Genomic DNA, 6000 nt, shown 5'->3' with positions numbered 1-6000 from the left:
TATTATTTAAAAAAAAGATAATATTCGGGTATTTCAAACGGGTTCGGGGACGGAGATTCCCCGATTAGATAGATCCGGGGATGGATGCGGGGATGGGAGCGGGGATATAATTAGGGGACGGGGATGGGGATGGCAAACCCGCCCCCGCCCCGTCCCATTGCCATCCCTATTCAGTTCTTAGCTTATTGTCGTTCACTAAAATATAATTTTATTTCCAAGTGTAATCGGACGGAAATGTTATTAGAGTAGGTGTCCAGCAAGCCAACTTGTGGCTTTGGTTTTTATTGACTCTAATGTAAAACAATATTTATTTTAATAATAATTTACGATTTCATTCGATTATGGCATTATACTGTAATATATTTGTATATATAAATACAGTAATATATATATATATATGTATTATTTAAAAAAAAGATAATATTCGGGTATTTCAAACGGGTTCGGGGACGGGGACGGGGATTTTATCCCCGCGGGTTCGGGGACGGGGATTCCCCGATTAGATAGATCCGGGGATGGGTGCGGGGATATAATTAGGGGACGGGGATGGGGATGGCAAACCCGCCCCCGCCCCGTCCCATTGCCATCCCTATTCTGGAGTACCGAATCATGAGTTAAATTTGAAGGTTGGAACTCCGGTTATGTTGCTGCGGAATATAGATCATTCACTTGGATTATGCAATGGCACTAGATTGATCGTGACAAGGCTCGGAAACCATGTTTTGGAAGGACAAATTATAACTGGAAGTAATGCAGGTCATAAAGTGCTTATTCCAATAATGTCATTGACGCCTTCTGATCCAAGACTTCTTTTTAAATTTCAATGAAGACAGTATCTTTTGGTTTTATCATACGCAATGACAATAAACAAAAGTCAGGGACAATCATTGTCTCATGTAGGACTTTTTTTGAAGAACCTTTTTTTAGTCATGGTCAGTTGTACGTTGCTGTATCCATAGTTACGAATCCTAAAAGTCTAAAAATTTTGATATGTGATGGTGATAGCAACCCGAAAAAATCAACGACAAATGTTGTATTTAAGGAAGTTTTTCAAAATTTGTAATTTTTTTGTTTTCTAATTGTATGATCTATAATCCATTTAGTTTATTAGTATTTTAATTTTAATTATTTTTCAAATGTGCATTCTTAATAATTTTAATATTTAATTATATAAACTAACATCTCGTGTAAATTTAGTAAATTCCCCCAAAATGAATTTGCTGAATGAGAAAATTATGTATTATGTAAGTATCCGTTTAACATATTAAATGTTTAATAATTAATATATAATTTGTATGTTATTGTACCAATTTATAATGAATATGTTATCGTATCATGTCAATTCGATGACTTTTCAAATTTTAAATTAGAATATGACCCCTTATTGAAATTAAAACCCCATTATTTTTATTACAATTACTGTTTTGTACACAGTACATAAATTTATATGTGTATATGATTTAATTGATAAACACATTATGTCATTCATTGTCTAATACAAGTGTGATATTTTTTTTTAGCCGAAATACAAAAATAGCTCTTTTATTCAGTGTTTCATTGTTCATATCTATATGTATATGAAAACAACAGATATTTCAGTTTGATAAACAGTCATGTTATGGAGAAAGTGAAACAGATTATCATACTTACTAATTTTAATCATTAATTAGAAAAAATAATTGACCGTGCATCGCACGGGTGAAAAACTAGTTTTTCTAATAACCCACTTCAATCTTAGGACTTATCAACTGTCAAAGTTGAAACTCCTAGTATCTTCACAAACGGTTTGATACTCGCAATCTAACAACCAATATAGAATTAATGAAGTAAACTAATAAATCATTCGATTCAAAATGTCTTAAAACTCCTCAAACGATCTTGGTAAGAAACGGTCGAGTGATTTGACAAAAACCCTTGATGATCTGATTAATGTTCTTTGATGAGCGGGCTGTTGACCAGTGTATATCTTATGAAAACTAAGAGTGCTCAAAAATATTTTCAGATAATGCTTCAAGTGTATAAAAATCTCTTTGTTGTTTCCTATTCTTGGCATTTCTATATATAATACTTCTTGCATCTTTTCATGCAACATTTGACTGTAGCTCAATAAATGAGTATTAATGAAATAGTACTGATATCACCGTCCTTTCCTTTTATATCATACCCTTTAATTAATGAGCAATTTGACATTTACCGAATCTGAGAGGAAACAGTCACTGACAACGAAAAGTAACTAGCTCTGCACGTAGACTTTTAAGGAAAACAGCCTGTTATACTGATATCCTGTTTTGTCGTGCATGACTAGTCTACCAATTCTTCTGATAAAGTAGGTGAGATACTTGTAAGATTTGTGGCTTGTATATGAAATTAGCTTTACTCAACCGTTGATTAATGTTCTTGAGTTCATGTGCCATAGACTCATGCGCAGAAGTGGTCGAGTAGATCAATTTTATTGTTAATGATATGGATGTCAATGGGTCCGGGTTTTACGCAGACCCGCAATGGACCTGCCCCGTTTGGGACGGGTTTGGGCATACTAAATAGGTCGTGGGGCGGGTCTCGGGTCCAATTTTTCAGACCTATCTGGATATGGGACAAGTCATGGGTCCTATAATACCCGCCCCATACCCGGCCCATATATGTGTATATAAATACTCTAGAGTTTTAGTTTTATTAATGTCAATTTAAGGATGTCAATATTTTTTTGGAGAGATAATAACTCTTTTGTTTATGTAATTCATTATATCGTGAATATACTTTGTTTGTCATTATTAAGTGTGGTCGAAGATATTAATTAGTTTTCTATTATGTTGTATTTAGGGACTTGTTTGTTTTATAATTCAATCATATAAGAATAAAATTATTGTTTTCATTTAAAAAAAATTCGGGTCTCACGGGTCTAACCGGCCTCGTTTTGTATTTGGGTTGGGGCGGGTCTGAAGAATATTTAACCGGGATGGGACGGATAATAGGTCAAAGTTTTCTTCATGAGACGGGTCTTGGGTCCAGCAATATCCGCCCCATACCCGCACCATTGACATCTCTAGTTAATGATGAAGCGGTTGAATAGCTTAGCATTACATGACCACTTAAATGGATTCTTCTGAAGCGATCTAGTACCTGTAATACAGATCAAACGATAGCTAAATCTAATACAATAAGTTATTGTTTGTTATCACCAAAACTAAATGATGTAACAATTATTATAAGTATATCACGTGCAATGAAATTTTATTTATATAAATTCAAATAATATGAGGAATTTTTATATGATGAATTTTTATAATATAATATTTAATATTTAATATTTACAATACCGATATATTTGTCCGGACCAGTTAATCGCTTAAATTTTTTAAAACTCAAAACATGAAAGTTCTTTATATTTTGTAATCTCACATTACTAAATTAACAAATTTTAATATTCACTTCAGTAATTCAATTTAAGTTTTTGAGTATTTTTTTAAAAACAATAAATTATTAATTTATCGATTAATTAACATATCTCTAAATTAATAAAATTCCGTGGTCTCAATATTATTAATTTAAAGAGATTTTATTATATTACTTTCGTGTGCTAAGTATTTAGATGACGAAAGTCTTATAATTATCGTCAATCATCAGTCGTCAACAATAAAAGTCTAAAGTCTTGTTCAATCTTTTAAAATAATACATTCTTATAACAAATCTTATAATTTTTTGAGTTTTACTATTAGTTTAGGATACCTAAATCAAACGTAATGGCCGGTCTTTAATCTATTATTTAATCGGTTTACCTAGTCAATTATATACTATACTTTAATTATATTTATATATATTTCATGTATTTAAATAAATTTATAAATATTTTTAATATCAAATTAAAATATAGAACTATATCTACATATAGACATGTAAATGTAAATTACAAATAGATCTCCAACTCAACCTGATTCATAAAAAAAATTATTTTTACATCAAAAAAATATTATTTAAAAATTTATATTTTTCACTTTCGGTATGAATCGGATCAACCCGTCTGACGAATGTAGATATATAAAAGTGTATTACATTATACACGTAAATTGAATGTAAATTTATCTCCATGTTTGATTTAGGTTTATATAAATTTACACACACACACACACATATTTAATTAAAGCTATATATTTGAAGCACAACTCTTCATTTCTTCGGAAAAGTTAACACGTCTCCAGTAATCAAATAAAACAAAATTTGACCGGCTATATATATATATATATATATATATATAAGTTCAGAAATTATATAAATTTTTCATGATTTTTTGATGATCAATTAAAAAAAATATGTATATGAGATAATTCTTTATGTTATTTTAAAACTTAATGATATTATATTAAAATCAGTGATGATATCATTAACATGTTGGACCAAACGTTTGACCACGAGATATAACTGATGATAATTGTGCTATTTAAATCTTTAAAACCATGCAACATTTTAAGCATCATGACCGATCACTTTCCTAGCAGAAATAATTATTATACAACAATATCCTTCTTCTCAATAATTGCATACAAATTGTATAATCAAATATTTGTTGTTTTAACAAAACTATAGTTGATGATAACGGTACAACTCAAAATTTTTAAATAATACAATTACTCGAACGTTATGGTTCAATCACTTTCCCAACAAAAATAATTAACATATCTCATGTACCATGATATCCAGGTAGCTAACCTACCACCATAATAAACTATAATACATTATGAGTGTGTTTGGTTGATGTGATTAAATAAGGATAGATGAATAATCACATACTTATCTAATGTTTGGCTAAAATTTTAAGATATATTAATAATCATTTTGACCCGGTTTAAGACCTAATTTTATGATTAATTATTTGATTATTAATCTAACAAATTAAGTGGGATAAGTTATCAACACACCACAAATTACATTTTTATCATCTAATCTCTTATGAAAATAAATATTTATTAAATTCTAATTTATTGTGTTTAATGATTACCGTAATATTTTCAAATATATTTCTAATAAATATATTTAAATTAATTTTAATAAACATAAATTATAATTATAAATATTTAATTATCTATCCAATTATTTTAAGAATTTATATTTAATTAGTATTTGGGACATTTTGGTCATTACAATGAAATTTACAAAATTAATCTATCATTTTAAAATCATACCAAACACCATGTTATTTATCACATCGTAATATTAATCCATATATCTCATTTTTTAATCACTCTAATTATTAATCATTTACTTATCCTATAAAACATACAAAGATTTTGATATTATAAAATATATTAAATTATTACATTAAAATGAGTTATTATAGTTTATCTTCCTCTCCGCCGCTTATCATGGCAATTGATGAGTCATCACAAAATTAGACATTATTCATTAAAGTCATTTATTTCCTATCTACCAAATATTAAACAAAGTTCTCACAAATTTTATCCTACTCACCTGTCATATGTGTAGCGTAGACATTTTGAAATACCATCCACATATAATTTTTTCCGATAAAAATATGAATTAGTTGGCAGATTAAATATTTTTTTATACAATAAATTAAAGATAAAAATATAAAAATAACCATGTGTTTTTTTTAAATAAAATTATCAGTTTTAAATTCATATTTGTTGATACATTTACAAAATCAATACCATAAACATAAATCAGGCATGTATCATATTTATATTAATTATTAGATCTTATGTCGTTCCATCATCGAAAGAATAGAGAATCTATTGTTGTTTTGACTGTGATATCTAAAATTTTTGCTTATCTTTGAGTCGGCTTATGACTCAAATACGTTCAGTCGTTGTGATACGAAGTTATGAATCGCACATTGGTCTTCTTTATACGACAAGACAAAATCGGTTACCGCGATCAGCGACTTTCTTATATTTTAAAAGATATTATGACTCAGATATTTCGAGTCGTTATGATACAAAGTTATGAATAACACACTTAGATCTAACCATTAGGTACGAGGCTATG

The sequence above is a fragment of the Primulina huaijiensis genome, chromosome 17 (genome assembly GCF_012295235.1).
Source record: "Primulina huaijiensis isolate GDHJ02 chromosome 17, ASM1229523v2, whole genome shotgun sequence".
In the NCBI taxonomy this organism is placed as follows: domain Eukaryota; kingdom Viridiplantae; phylum Streptophyta; class Magnoliopsida; order Lamiales; family Gesneriaceae; genus Primulina; species Primulina huaijiensis.
Note: the sequence above shows the minus strand (reverse complement) of the source record.